We start from the raw sequence: 16,683 nt of genomic DNA on the forward strand, positions 1-16,683 counted from the left end.
AAAAAGTAATTCATAACTTACTGCATTCTGTACTACACTCTTGTTGGATCCCACCTTACTCAGTAAGCATCTTTCCTGTTTAGTCTCTCATATGACTAATCTCACTTCTAGAAGTTTCCCTTAAAGGTCTATGACATCACAGTCAGTTCTCCCTACAAGGTTCCATTGGTGGTATTCCAAGCACTTTTTAACATGGTATAAATACTTTTAAAGAATGACTGCAAGACAGAGAGCTACTGTTTGAAACACCAAGTTCAAAAAAGCATTTATCTATTGGAGGAATGTCAAGTAAACTCCAGTAACGCTGCTTCCTAATAGCGAAAGTGATGCTTTTGAACTTTCAATTCTGCTCTTTTCATCCTGCTATCAAAGACAGTTATACTGCAGAACTCAGAATGCTGCAGCCTATTTTCAATTGTTGAAGAAAACAACTGAGACATGTATGTGGCAATGTTCTATCAAAATATATACTTACATGATTTAGAAGAAAGTGAATATTGCTTGAAAAATGTGAGTTCTGAGGTCCATTCCATGTAAACTCCTTTCCTATGTCCTTAGTACTCAGTAACTACAAGAGCCTATCTATCTATATCTATATATCTATAGATAGCATATTTGCATTGTCAAACAACTTGAGATATTTTTATTTTCAACTATTTCAGAAAATAGTTCCACCCAAAGTTTACCGAATAAAAAAAAGTTATGTCTAAAGATATGTCAAGTGAAATAAAATGTTTTCTTAAATATATAAGCTACTGAATAATCAAGTAGGAATAAATTCTCTAATGAAGATAAAAACTGTGAATTGAAGCCTTGAAATTGAGGAAACTCAATTAAGCAAATTGTAAATGGTATAATATATTAGGAATGTAAATAAAACTTTACCTTACACATCACAAAAATTTTACTAGCAAGATGAAAGTTTATCAAAAGATGTACAAAAAAAACATAACTTTGGTCTACAGAAAGTTAAAGGGAAAAATACAGACTTCAAAAATGTAGTCACAGAGACAAATATATTTAAACAATCATAATTTGATTAACCTAGAAATATTTTTAAATTTCTTTATGCCCCTAGGAAATATGAAAATGTCATTGAATAATTACCCTTGTTTGACACGCATTAGCCATAATTGTAGTTAGGTCATCTTAGCCAAATAAATTAATACTTTTCACATTCTTTGACCTAGCCCCTAAAACCACCTCAGTCTCTTGGCAGGAATCAGTGAATATTTGTTCAGTGTAATTGGACAAATGTGTTAGAAACCATGTTGCTTGTCCTACATCTCAACTTGCTCTGCTTTAATTTTTGTCTATTCTGCTCCACTATGTTCTATCTTTATAAGAATTAATAGAGTGAAGCATAACAATAATCATTTTACAAAAGAATGGACATAATTTTTAATCAGACCTGTTGTACTTTGAAAATTAGGTTGCTTATCAACCTCTTTGTGATCTGGTGTTATCAAATACATCTGTCACACATTGCATGTGTCTTTTGTAATCAAGTTTCTGAGATTTTATAGAGTATCTTCAAAATCCATTTGGGGTTGATTTATTTTTTATTTTTATTTTTTTGGGGGGGTTGATTTATAACAAGAAATAAATGTCAAAACCAATATTGCATTAGTTGGATTATGCAATTGCATTAACTTTGCTGCCTCCACTTAAATAAGGTTTTACCAAATCTTCCATAGACACAAATTGAATTTTCAATATCAGTTGAATTTTCAATTTCTAATTATTTGATATTTATTTTTCCCCTCCAATAAATAACAAAGACTTTGATCAACCTTAGTTACACCAACCTATTGTACTAAACTGCCTTTGTCACTAGCTTATTTATAGAAGCAACATAACATGCCTAAATAATCAATTAAAAATTTACTTGAAATTCCAAATGGAGGGATCCCTGGGTGGTGCAGCGGTTTAGCGCCTGCCTTTGGCCCAGGGCGCGATCCTGGAGACCCAGGATCGAATCCCACATCGGGCTCCCGGTGCATGGAGCCTGCTTCTCCTCCTGCCTGTGTCTCTGCTTCTCTCTCTCTGTGTGTGACTATCATAAATAAATAAAAATTTAAAAAAAAAAAAAAAAGGAAATTCCAAATGGAATTACAAGGGATTTCAGGGAGCAATTTCTCATATTTCTTAAATTCACAGCAATTCCTCATATTTCTTAAATTCTCATATTTCTCAAATTTCTTAAAATGCTCCTTTTTCCCGGCTGATCTATCTCATGAACTAATCATTATTCAACCTATCTTGACACTTTAGGGTTTGGTGTTTTACCCTTTGTTAGAAATTTCACATGATTCAGTTTTTTCCCATTTACTTGGTTTATATCCATTATGGATTGAATTGTGTATCCCAAAAAGATATATTGGGCACTGTGAATGTGACCTTATTTGGAAAAAGGATCTTTGTAAATTTAATCAGGTCAAGTTGTCCTTATAAAAAGAGGGGGAAAAGACACAGAATGAAGATGTCCATGTGAAGATGGAGGCAGAGATTTGTGTTATGTTGCCATAAAGCAAGGAATACCTAGGGCTACCAGAAGCTAAAAGAAACAGTGAATTCTCTCCCACGGTCTTCAGAGGGACCATGGCTCTGCCAATTATTTAGGACTTTGACTCTCTAGAACTGTGAGAAAATAAAGTTCTGTTGTTTTATCCCAGTGTGTCGTACTTTCTTACTGCAGTTCTGGGAAACTAATACGATATTCTTTCAGAACCCCATACTTCTGACTTCTACTTGGAATGCTGTACTTCCAATTCTTTCTCAATCTCTAGAGCTAGTTTCTTTATTTCTAATTCAGGTCTGGCATTTGGTTTCACACAATATTTGACTCATTTCCATATTCATAAAACCAGAGGGATTTACTAAAAGGCTTCTACCTGATGATTTGCATTTAATGTTACCAAAAACAAATGTGCTAAGTAGCACTTAGTTTCATTTTTTTATTATAATAACTTTGAAAGCTATGATTTAGAGGTGGCAGAGATGTTTCAAATCAACATACACCAAATATCTAAACTGTGACCTATATTGCTTTGTTCTGAGTAGATTAAAAAAGGTGAAGTCTGAAAAATGCCCACTGGATATAATAACTATAAGACTATTGGTAATTTTAGTAAGAGCAATTTCAGTGGAAATGTGGAGATAGATGCCACAAAATTCTAAAATCCCTGTAAATTAAAAATAAAATTAAAGTGTAATGAAAATCTAGGAAAAATAAGTACAAAATATCACATAGACAAAGAGCTATATTTAATATCTAAAAGATTTTAGAAATCAATTTAAAACTCACAATAGAAAAATTAACAAAGGACATGAATAGAAAATTTATAGGAGAAAAATAGGTGACCAATAAATAGATAAAAGAGATCAAGTTCACTTCTAAAATAAAAATTAAAATACCAATGTAACATTTGCAAAGCTTATTTTAAAGTTAATATGCCCCAAAAGTGAGAATATTATTAAGTGGATAGTTTATACATTACTGGCAGAAGTTTGAATTGATACAAACTTTATTCTGGATAATTTGAAAGTAAATACCAAATGTTTCTAAAATGTGCATACCATTTGCCAACAAGTCTATTTCCAATTCTATTTAATTTTTGGAAGTAATTATTACCTCAAAAAAATATTGAGCATTTATATATTCAAGGGAGAGTTGCCAGGTTGGGGAAACAAGAACACAAAAACACATTTTGCTGTCCTTATGAATCTCACTGTATACTGGGAGAAATTGAATAAACAAATATAAAAATTGTGGAAAATATTGTTCAGTAGTGAAGAGAAAATATATATTACCTACAGTAATAGGACTAAAGGGGTTTATAGGATAGAGTAATTGATAAAGTATCCAAGGGAGTAACAACAGGAAGAAAATTTTAGGAACTGTAAGAAAAAAATTCTGCTGTGGCAAGAGGAAAGACTAAGTGAGCTAAGGAAATCATCGATTAGAATGTGCTGGAAGAAGTAGATAGGGGAATGATGATGCATTAACATGCAAATTCTAAGTATTGTTATTTTGGATATAGCAACTGTAAATATTTGTGCACCAACACAATAAAAGTAGGGGACTCACCACTTTCATTAATGAATAGATAACCCAGATAGAAAATGAATAAGGAAACTTGGTCTTGAACTTCACTTTAGACCAGATAGACCTCACAGATACATATAGAACATCCTTTCCAACAGCAAGTAAATAAATATCTTCTCTAGCCCAGACAAAACATCATCCAGGATATATCATATGTTACCTGACAAAACATGTTTTTAAAACATTAAAGAAAATTTAAATCATATCAAGCATCTTTGCTAATCACAATGGTATGAAATTAGAAATCAATTACAAGAAGACAACAGGAAAATTCACAAATATATGGATGTTAAACAACATACTGCTGAATAACCTATGGGTCAAAGAAGAAATCAAAAGAAAAATAAAAAATATCATGAAATAACTGAAATAGAAACAATTTAACAAAACTAATAGGATGAAGTAAATGTAGTTCAAAAAGCGAAGTTTATTGTAATAAATGCCTACATTTTAAGAAAAGGAAGATCTCAAATAGATAACTTTATGCCTTACAGAACTAAAAAAAAAAGAACAAACTAAATCTAGGGGTAGAAGAAGAAAGGGAATAGCAAAGATTAAAGCAGAAAGAAATGAAATAAAGACCAGAAAGACAATAGAAAATATTAATAAAATGGAGATAATTTTTTTCAAAAGAAAACATTGACAAATCTGTAACTAGACTAAGAAAAAAAGGAAAGGACAAAAATAGAAATAAAAGAAGAGGCATTACAACTGATATGTAGAAATACTATGGATCATAAGACTACGAAACAATTATATATTAATGGATTGGAAAAGTTAGAAGAAATGAGTACATTCCTAGAAAATTAGAACCCAACAAGACTGAATCATGAAGAAATAGAAAATGTGAACAGACCAAAAGCAAATAAGGAGATTAAATTAGTAATCAAAAACTGCCAACACAGGATACAAAATCAATGCCCAGAAATCAGTGGCATTTCTATACACTAACAATGAGACTGAAGAAAGAGAAATTAAGGAGTCAATCCCATTTACAATCACACCCAAAAGCATAAGATACCTAGGAATAAACCTAACCAAAGAGGTAAAGGATCTATACACTAAAAACTACAGAACACTTCTGAAAGAAATTGAGGAAGACACAAAGAAATGGAAAAATATTCCATGCTCATGAATTGAAAGAATTCATATTGTGAAAATGTCAATGTTACCCGGGGCAATGTATACATTTAATGCAATCCTTATCAAAATACCATGGACTTTCTTCAGAGAATTGGAACAAATCATCTTAAGATTTGTGTGAAATCAGAAAAGACCCCGAATAGCCAGGGGAATATTGAAAAAGAAAACCAGAGCTGGGGACATCACAACGCCAGATTTCAGGTTGTACTACAAAGCTGTGATCACCAAGACAGTGTGGTACTGGCACAAAACAAACACATAGATCAATGGAACAGAATAGAGAATCCAGAAGTGGACCCTCAAATTTATGGTCACTAATATTCAACAAAGCAGGAAAGACTATCCACTGGAAAAAAGACAGTCTCTTCAATAAATGGTGCTGGGAAAATTGTACAGCCACATGCAGAAGAATGAAACTAGACCATTCTCTTATACCATACACAAAGTTAAACTCAAAATGGATGAAAGATCTAAATGTGAAACAAGAATCCATCAAAATCCTAGAGGAGAACACAGGCAACACGCTTTTTGAACTTGGCCACAGCAACTTCTTGCAAGATACATCCATGAAGGCAAGAGAAACAAAAGCAAAAATGAATTATTGGTACTTAATCAAGATAAGAAGCTTCTGCACAGCAAAAGAAATAGTCAACAAAACTAAAAGACAATCTACAGAATGGGAGAAGATATTTACAGATGACCTATCAGATAAAGGGCTAGTATCCAAGATCTACAAAGAACTTATTAAACTCAACAGCAAAGAAACAAACAATCCAATCATGAAATGGGCAAAAGACATGAACAGAAATTTCACCAAGGAAGACATAGACATGGCCAACAAGCACATGAGAAAATGTTCCACATCACTAGCCATCAGGGAAATACAAATCAAAACCACAATGAGAAAAATAAAAAACCACAATGAGATACCAGCTCACACCAGTGAGAATGGTGAAAATTAACAAGACAGGAAACAAATGTTGGAGAGGATGTGGAGAAAGGGGAACCCTCTTGCACTGTTGGTGGGAATGTGAACTGGTGCAGCCACTCTGGAAAACTGTGTGGAGGTTCCTCAAAGAGTTAAAAATAGATCTGCCCTACGACCCAGCAATTGCACTGCTGGGGATATACCCCAAAGATACAGATGCAGTGAACACCTGCACCTCGATGTTTATAGCAGCAATGTCCACAACAGCCAAACTGTGGAAGGAGCCTCTGTGTCCATCGAAAGATGAATGGATAAAGAAGATGTGATCTATGTATACAATGGAATATTACTCAGCCATTAGAAATGGCAAATACCCACCATTCGCTTCGTCGTGGATGGAACTGGAGGGTATTATGTTGAGTGAAATAAGTCAGTCGGAAAAGGACAAACATTATATGGTCTCATTCATTTGGGGAATATAAAAAATAGTGAAAGGGAATAAAGGGAAAGGAGAAAAAATGAGTGAAAATATTAGTGAGGGTGACAAAACATGAGAGACACCTAACTCTGGGAAATGAACAAGGGGTAGTGAAAGGGGAGGTGGGCGGGGGGTTGGGGTGACTGGGTGATGGGCACTGAGGGGGGCACTTGGCAGGATGAGCACTGGGTGTTATGCTATATGTTGGCAAATTGAACTCCATTAAAAAAATTTAAAAAAAAAAAAAAACTGCCAACAAAGAAAAGCCCAGGCTTTTCTGGAAACTTCACTGGTGAATTCTACTAAACATTTAAAGGAGAATTAATACAAAACCTCTCAAACTCCTCTAAAAAATAAAAAAACAATTCCAAATTCATTTTATGAAACCAACATCATCCTAACACCAAAGTCTGACAGGGACTTTATAAGAAATAAAAATTACAGGGCAATATCTCTGATGAATATACATAAAAAATTCTCAACAAAATGATTCAACAATGCATTAAAAGTTCACAATCAAGTGAGGTTTATCTCTGGGATGAAAGGATAATTCAACATATACAAATCCATAAATGTGATACACCACATTAATAAAAGATAAATTACATAATTATCCCAAAACATGCAGAAAAGCAGTTGACAAAATTTAAACATCCTTTTATGATAAAAACATTCAACAAATTAGTATACGTGTAAAGTACCTTAACATTATAAACCATATATGACAAGGCCACAGCTAACATCATACTTAAGAATGAAAATCTGAAGCTATTCTTCTAAGATGAGGAAAGAGACAAGCATGCCCACTATAACCACTTCTATATAACATATTACTAGGAGTATTGACCAGAGTCATTCAGCAAAAGAAGGAAATAATAAAAGGCATCCAAATCAGAAAGGAAGAATTACAATTGTCTGTTTGTGCATGATATGGTATTTTATAAAGAACCCAAAAGACTGGGGTGCCTAGGTGGCTTTGGCTCAGAGCATGATCCCAGGGTCCTAGGATTAAGTCTAGAATCAGGCTACCCGCAAGGAGCCTGCTTCTCCCTCTGTCTATGCCTCTGCCCCTCTTTCTGTGTCTCTAATGAATAAATAAATAAAATCTTTAAAAAAAAAAAAAAACCCTGTTAGATTAAACAAATTCAACAACGTTGCAAAAGCAATAAACAAAAATCAGTTTCATTTTTATATACTAACAAACTATCAAAGAGAAATTGAGAAGACAACCTCTTTTATAACAGTATGAAAAATAAATACTTAGGAACAAGTTTAACCAAACGGATAAAAAAATCTAAATAATGAAAATTATGAAATTGATGAAAAAAAATGAAGACACAAATAAAGATAGTCCATTTTCATGGATTGAGGAATTAATAGTGTTACAATTCCCATATTGCCCAAATCCATCTATATATCCAATACAATTCCTTTCAAAATTCCAATAGCTTTTTTCACAGAAATAGAAAAAAATATCTTAAAATTCATGTGGAACCACACAAGACCTAGAAAGCCAAAGCAATCTTGAAAAAAACAAAGGTGGAGGCATCATTCTTCCTGATTCAAATTTTACTACAAAGCTATAGTAAACAACATGGTATCAGCATAAAAACAGATACACAGGAGTTCCTGAGTAGCTCAGTCTATTAAGAGTCTGACTTGATTTCACCTCGGTCATGATCTCAGGGTCGTGAGATCAACCCCACATTGGGCTTTGCACTGAGCATGGAATTAGGATTCTCCCCCCACCAAAAAAAAAGATTCTCTCTCCCTCTCTCTCTGCTTCTCCCCACCTACTCTCTCTCTCAAAAAAAAATCAATGGAACAGAATAGAGAGTCCAGAAATAAGCCCACAAGTAAATTATCAATTAATTCTTGACAGAAGCACCAAGAACACACAATCAGCAAAGGATAGTCTCTTTAATAAATGATGTTAAGTGTAAGTGGATATTCACATGAAAATAATTAAATTAGACTCCTATATTACAAATATTACACACACAAAATAATTTTAAATGGATTAAAGATGAACATAAGATGAAAAACTATAAAAGTCCTATAAATAAATAAATAAATAAATAAATAATAATAAATAAATAAATAAATAAATAAATAAATAAATAAATGTATATATGTATGTAAGATCTTTGACATGGGTTTGCCAATGATTTTTTTCTTGATTTGACACTAAAAGCAAAGGCAAAGAAAGGAAAAAGGAACAAATGGAACTACATCAAATTAAAAAGCTTCTGCTTAAAAAAAAAATCAACAAAATAAAAAGGCAACGTATGGAATGGAAGAAAATATCTGCAGACAATTTATACGATAAGGGATTAATATCTAAATTATATAAAGAACTAATACAACTCAATAGCCAAAAGAAAAAAACCCCACAATAACAATGAAAAAATGAGCAAAGAACCTGAATAGACATTTTCCCAAAGATATAAATGGTCAATACATGTATGAAAAGGTTCTCAACAACACTAATCATCAGGGAAATGCAAATCAAAACCACTATGAAGTACGACTTCACATGTTTTAGGGTGTCCATTATCAAAAAAAAAAAAAAAAGATAAATGCTGGTGAGGATATAGAGAAAGGGAACTCATATACTGCTGGGAGTGTGAACTGTCACAGCCATTATGAAAATAATAGAGTTTTCTCAAGAAATTAAAAAAAGAACTATCATATAATCGACTAATTTCATTTCTGGGTATATATCCAAAGGAAATGAAATCACTTTATCATGAAGAGACATCTACATTCCCATGTGCATTTCAACATTATTTACAATAGCTATGATATGGAGACAAGTTAAGTGTCCCATCAGTATGGATGATAAAGAAAAGTGTGTGTGCGTGTGTGTGTGTCTGTGTGTGTGATGGTATATATTATTCGGCCTTAAAAAAAAAAAAAAAAAAGGAAATCCTGCCATTTATGGAAATATGAATAAACCTGGAGGGCATAACCCTGAGTGAAATAAGCCAAACAGGTAAAAATAAAAACTACAAGGTTTATATATGGATTTTTTTTTTTTAAGTTTGAACTCATACAAAAGAGAATAGAATGGTGTTTATCAAGGGCTGGGTGATTAGGATATGGGAAGAGGTGGTAAAAGGATACAAACATGGTGACTGTTTAAATGAAATTTGCTGAGAACAGATCTTAGGCATTCTCACCTGAAATAATTTAAAAATTAGGGACCTCTTCAAAGATGGCAGAGTAGGAAAACACTAAGCTCACCTTGTCCCAGGGATACAACTACATAACACTCACATCAGTATAAATAACCTGGAAAATGACTCAAAGAAGGACAGAACAAACTAAAGGTAAAGAAATCACATTGAAGAGGGTAGGAAAGATAGACATGCTGTGGGGAGCTAAATGGACCATGAGCCGAGCATGGGAGGGAGGGACCTGTGGGCACAGAGAAGAGAGAGAAAGACCCTCACACTGGGAAGGCCACTTGGCAAGACAAATCCCCATAGCATTTGACGTTGAAAACTAGAAGGGCTAAATTTCTTGAGTTCTTACAGTCAGCAGCCTGGAATTTAAAAAATCAGTTGGCTGAGCTCTGGCAAAGCCTAAAAAGTGACAGGAAACTAAATCCCTGCTATTAAAGAGACAGCATGACACACAGCCTGCAGAGATAGAGCACAGAAACAACAGTTGGAAAAACACCTGGGGCATATAGGAGGGAAACTCCTTTACTAAATCCAGAGTGTGTCCTGGGGAGTATCCAGAGAGGAAGTTCCCTGAGGGACTTCTCCAGGAACAAAGGAACCAGCAGGCACCATTTCCCTCCCCTCCCCTACACCTGCATAAGCACATGGCCACCTGAGGGAACCACCTCCACAACGGACATTCACCACCTAACATTTTTACACCAAGCCGTGCCCCCTGACCCCAGGCTTTGGCAGATCTGCCTTTTCTAGTCACATGTGTCTCAGTCCCAACACTGCAAGTCCCTTACCAAGAAAACCAAAGCAAACCTTGCCAACAAAGCATCTACTGCCCCACAAACCATGCAGGACCTTGGTCTTCTACACTGTGCAAGACCTTGGTCCCTGTGGCAGGGGTGCCAGCAGCAATGGTGGAGACAGTGAGTCTCCTTTCATAAGCTTGGAGTACAGCTTGTTAAAACTGTCTGCTCCATTCCAGCTGGCCCAGTCCCTCCACCATGCTCTTAGCTGGAGTCCATTCAAACTAGCAGTGTGCAAACTACCCTGATAGGGACCATCACCAACCACTCCAAAGTGAATCCTACCCTGGAGTGAAGGAAGATAACCACACATAATAGTCAAATGGCAACCCCAGCCAGGGGCTGGGGCAGACCATTGGTCTGATTGTAGGCCCTGCCTACCAATGAAAACTTCTCAGGGGACAACACTGAGAAAATGCCATGCAGTTTGGTGATACTGAATCTCTAGCAAATGCCTGGTCTGACTCAAATAAAACCCAAGATGGTCACAGACTGGTGCACTATACCACCACAGAAACCAAACACTGCCCACAATATGCAAAGAAGGCCACTGCAGATGACCGGAGTGAAAGAAAAAGCAGCCAAGGCACAAGAGCAGAGTGCACACTACACATATAGAAGACATCCCTGAAGCCCCGCTTCTATTGAACAGGGGACACTGCACTGCTTGGCACTATAGGACCACTTCTTCATAAGGCCATTATTTTCAAGAGCAAAAGACATAGCAGACTTTCCTATCACACAGAAACATACAGAGGCTAGACAAAATGAGGAGACAGAGAAATACATCCCAAATGAAAGAACAGACAAAACCATAAGAAGAGACTGAAGCATATTAAATTGGATTAAAGTAATATGCCTGCTAGAGAATTTAAGTAATGATCATAAAGATACTCATGTTGTGCCCAAGATTGCGAATCTGAGAAACCACCAAGAAGCTGACACCAATGCAAACACACAAGGGTCTATTTACCAGCTCGAGCTTGGGTCCAAGTATACCCGACACAGCGGAGCAGGGATTTGGACCCCGAGGTGGGTTTCAGCTTAGTTTTAAGGGCTGGTCTAGGGGACCTCCAGAAGGGGTGGAGGAATTTCTCAAGTTCTGTTTACATTCTGATATGGGGCTTTCAAGGGCATTGAGCTCTGTTCTTTTTCTAATAGGGGCTTCCTGCCCTTGGCTTGGGCTCTGTTCTTATTCTAATATGGGGCTTTCTAGGACATTAAGCTGTAAGCTGTTTTCTTCCTGTAACTGAAGTAATGTAAATTTCAACTCTTATTCACAGGGGCCTGTGATGGCTGTTCTTGTGCTAACACTGAACTTTAAGTGGAATGGCCTTACTTTTCTCAGCCTCCACAACTCACTGGACTTGAGAAAAATTGGAGGACATAAATAGACTAGAGGAGACAGAAAAACAAATTTGTGACCTGGAGGACAGAGTCATGGAAAGTTATCAACCTGAGCAGGTGAGAGAAATACATTTATGCAAAGTGAAAATAAATTTAGAGAACTCAGTGACTCCATCAAGCATAACAACATTTGTATATATGGATCCCAAAAGAAGAGAGAGAAAACTTCTCTAATCAGGAGAGAGAAACATATCCACATTCAAAAGGCACAAAAATTCTCCCAAAAATATCAACTCAAGGAGATCTACACCGTGACACATAGTATTTAAACAGTAAAAAAGTAATGATAAAAAAAAATTTAAAGCAATGAGAGAACACAGTTACATATAAGGGAAACACCATAAGGCTATCAGTGAACTTTTCAAAGGAAATTTTGCAGGCAAAAATTTCGCATGATATTTTTAAAGTGCTGAAAGGAAAAAATGTGCAGCCAAGAATACTCTGCCCAGTAAAGCCAATTTTCAGAATAAGAGAGATAAACAGTTTTCTAGACCAAAAAAAAAAAAAAAAAAGAAAAAAGAAAAAGAAAAAAAGTAAAAGAAAAAAGCCAGCAGAGTTCATGACCACTAAATTAGCCCAACAAGAAATGTTAAAAGGGACTGGTCAAGTGGAAAGGAAAAACCATAAATCAGGAATATGGGGAGCACAAAACAAGTAAAAGTAAGTATATCTGTAAAAATCAATCAAGGTGTACACAAAATAAAAGGTATGACACCACTTACCTAAAACGTGGGTGGGGGGGAGTAAAGAAAAGTTCAAACATCAGTTTAATATAGACTGCTATATGTAGATGTTATGTACAAACTGAATGGTAACCACAAATCAAAAAAACGGTAAAAATATGCAAAGAATAAAGAGAAAGGAATACAAATACATCACTAAAGAAAGCCAGCAAACCATGAGGAGAGACCAAAAGAATAAAGGATCAGAGAAGAAGTATGAGACAACCTCAAAAAAGTAACAAAATGGCGATAAATACATACTTACCAATAACAACCAATAATTGGACTAAACACTCCAATCAAAAGACATAGGGTAAAAGGGACAGCCCCAGTGGCTTGGCAGTTTAGCACCACCTTCAGCCCAGGGCATGATCCTGGAGACCCAGGATCAAGTCCCACATCAGGCTCCCTGCATGGAGCCTGCTTCTCCCTCTGCCTGTGTCTCTGCCTTTCTCTCTCTCTGTGTCTCTCATGAATAAATAAATAAAATATTTTTTTAAAAAATGAAAAAAAAAAACAAGACCCATTTACGTGCTATATACAAGAGATAATTTCAGGCCTAAAGACATGCACATTGAAAATAAGGGAATGGAGAAATATTTATCATGCAGCTGGGTGTTAAAAAGAAAGCCAGGGGAGCAATATGTAAATAACACCCAGTGCTCATCCCATCAAGTGCCCCTGTCAGTGCCGATCACCCAGTCCCCCCCCAACCCCCGCCCATCTCCCTTTCTACCACTCCTTGTTCGTTTCCCAGAGTTAGGAGTGTCTCATGTTCTGTCTCCCTTTCTGATATTTCCCACTCATGTTTTCTCCTTTCCCCTTTCTTCCCTTTCACTATTTTTTATATTCCCCAAATGAATGAGACCATATAATGTTTGTCCTTCTCCAATTGACTTATTTCACTCAGCATAATACCCTCCAGTTCCATCCACATCGAAGCAAATGGTGGGTCTTTGTCGTTTCTAATGACTGAGTAATATTCCATTGTATACATAAGCCACATCTTCTTTATCCATTTATCTTTCGATGGATACTGAGGCTCCTTCCACAGTTTGGCTATTGTGGACATTGCTGCTATAAACATTGGGGTGCAGGTGTCCCGATGTTTCATTGCATCTGTATCTTTGGGGTAAATCCCCAGCAGTGCAATTGCTGGGTCGTAGGGCAGATCTATTTTTAACTCTTTGAGGAACCCCCACACAGTTTTCCAGAGTGGCTGCACCAGTTCATATTCCCACCAACAGTGCAAGAGGGTTCCCCTTTCTCCACATCCTCTCCAACATTTGTTGTTTCCTGCCTTGTTAATTTTCCCCATTCTCACTGGTGTGAGGTGGTATCCATTGTGGTTTTGATTTGTATTTCCCTAATGGCAAGTGATGCAGAGCAAAGACTGTAACAAGAGATACTATATAAAAGGGACAATATAATGAGGATATAACAATTGTAAGTGTTTATGCACCCAACATAGGAGTACTCAAATAAAACAGTTAATAGCAAACATAAGAAACTCATCAATAGTACTACAACAGTAGTAGGGGACTCTTATCCCCCACTTACAACAACAAACAGATGATCCAAACAGAAAATCAACAAGGAAACAGTGCCATGAATAACACACTGGACCACATGGATTTGACAGATATATTCAAAACATCCTATTTTAAAGGAGCAGAAGATTCATTCTTTTAAAGTGTACATGGAAGGTTCTTTAGAATAGATTATATAATAGGCCACAAAACAAGTTTCAATAAATTCAACGAGATTGAAGTCATAATATGCATCTTTTTCTGACCACAATTCTATGAAACTAGAAGTCAATCACAAGAAAAACTCTGGAAAGAGGACAAATACATGAAGGTTAAATAACATGCTACTAAACAGTGAATGCCATCAACCAAGAAATCAAAGAGTAAATGAAAAATTACATGGATAGAAAATAAAATGAAAACTCAATGATCCAAAATCATGAATATGCAGCAAAAGCAGTTCTAAGACAGAAGTTTATAGCAATACAGACCTACCTCAAGAAGCAAGAAAAATCTCAAAAACCAACCTAACATTATATAAAGAAGCTAGGAAAAGAACAACAAACAAAACCACAAACCAGAAGGAAAGAAACAATAACGATTAGAGCATAAATAAAAGATAACAACAACAACAGAACGGATCAATGAAACCAGGAACTGGTTCTTTGAAAAGACCAACAAAACTGATAAACCCAACAACTCATCAATATGGGGGAGGGGGAGGTCTCAAACAAAATCATAAATGAAAAAGGAAAAACAAGTGACACCACATAAAAACAAAGGATTCTAAGACAATATTATGAAAACTTATATGCTAAAAAACTAGACAACCTAGAAGAAATGGATAAATTACTAGAAACATATGAATTACCAAAACTGAAACAGGAAGAAGCAGAAAATTTGAACAAACTATTAGCAGTGGAATAAAATCAGTAATTAAAAACAAAAACACTCCAAACAAGCAAAAGTTGAGAACCAGATGGCTCACAGGTGAATTCTAACAAACATTTAAAGAAGAGTGAATACTCAGTCTTCTCAAACTTTTCCAAACAATAGAAGAGGAAAAAACTTCCAAATTCATTCTATGAGGTCAGAATTATCCTCATACTCAAACCAAAGAAAGACAACACAATAAAAGAAAACTATAGGTGAATATCTCTGATAAACACAGATGCAAAAATCCTCAACAAAATACTAGCAAACCAAATTCAACAACACATTTTAAAAAATCATTCACTGTGGGACCCAGGAAATTTAACAAAAATCCCCTACCCCTGGACAAGCACAGTAGGACTAATTCCATTTTGTGCTATACCAACCACCTCCTGTATGACCCCCACATGACCTGCTTATTGCTTAAGGCACTGCCCCACCCCTAGTCAAACCACTGGGCACACCCTTATTGGAAATCGGCTCATAACAATGTAGCCCTGCCTTGTGCCTGCCAAAACTGTGCGCCAATTTTGACCAAAGTAATAAGCCAGTTCAAATGGATACTATCAGGTAAAATGTAATTCAATCAGCCACCTGCGTGTGGACCCACATGACTGTGCAACTTTCTGTGTATGTTACAATCCCATTGGCCACTGGCCCCTATAAAGCTGCTACGCCTCTTAGCCTCGGGGTCCAAGTCCCTGCTCTGCTGTGTGGGTATACTTGGACCCAAGCTCGAGCTTGTAAATAAACCCTCGTGTGTTTGCATCGGTGTAGGCTCCTTGGTGGTTTCTCGGATTCGCAATCTTGGGCACAACATTCACCACAATCAATTGAGATGTATTATTGGGATGCAAGAGTGGTTCAATATTCACAAATCAATCACTGTGATACATTATATCAATAAAAGAAAGGATAAAAGTTATATGATCATTTCAGTAGATGCAGAAAAAGCATTTGACAAAGTACAACATCTATTCATGATAAAAACTCTCAAAAAGGTTTAGAGGGAACATACCTCCACACAATAAAGGCCTTATATGAAAATCCCACAGCTGACATTATACTCAATGGGAAAAAACTTAGAGCTTTTCCCTAAGATCAGAAACAACAGAAGGATGTCCATTCTCATGACCTCTATTCAAAATAGTGCTAGAAGACCTAGCGACAGAAATAAGACATATAAGAAAATAAAAGGCATCCAAATTAGTAAGGAAGAAGTAAAACTTTCACTACATGCAGATAACATGATACTATATGTATAAAATCCTAAAGAGTCCACCAAAACATTACTAGGACTTATAAATGAAATCAGTAAGTTGCAGGATACAAATCAATATAGAGAAACTGTTGCATTTTTAAACATGAAAAATGAAATAGCAGAAAGAGAAATTAAGAAAACAATCCTGTTTACAACTAGTTGCACCAAAATAATAAAACATGTAAGAAT

The 16,683-nt window shown here is 35.7% G+C and overlaps 1 protein-coding gene and 2 long non-coding RNA genes across 26 annotated transcripts in view; 1 reads left to right on the forward strand and 2 right to left on the reverse strand.

The window, feature by feature from the left end:
• LOC112657337 (uncharacterized) overlaps nucleotides 1–16,683 on the reverse strand; it is a 301,844-nt gene that overhangs the window by 149,330 nt on the left and 135,831 nt on the right. The window lies entirely within an intron of this gene.
• LOC112657338 (uncharacterized) overlaps nucleotides 1–16,683 on the forward strand; it is a 59,753-nt gene that overhangs the window by 4,065 nt on the left and 39,005 nt on the right. Inside the window, exon 2 of the long non-coding RNA XR_003134958.3 lies at nucleotides 11,926–12,106. This is a non-coding gene — a long non-coding RNA (uncharacterized LOC112657338). The remainder of the gene's footprint in view (nucleotides 1–11,925; nucleotides 12,107–16,683) is intronic.
• Nucleotides 1–16,683, reverse strand: part of FSCB (fibrous sheath CABYR binding protein) — a 220,716-nt gene that overhangs the window by 3,307 nt on the left and 200,726 nt on the right. Inside the window, exon 1 of one of the 23 annotated variants that reach the window (XM_049113093.1) lies at nucleotides 22–111. The exons of the other annotated variants lie outside the window; for them this stretch is intronic. The gene's annotated coding sequence lies outside the window, so the exon portion shown is untranslated. Of the gene's footprint in view, nucleotides 1–21; nucleotides 112–16,683 lie in introns of those variants that run through there. 23 annotated transcript variants of the gene reach the window in all.

This window comes from Canis lupus, chromosome 8, assembly GCF_003254725.2.
Source record: "Canis lupus dingo isolate Sandy chromosome 8, ASM325472v2, whole genome shotgun sequence".
Lineage (NCBI taxonomy): Eukaryota > Metazoa > Chordata > Mammalia > Carnivora > Canidae > Canis > Canis lupus.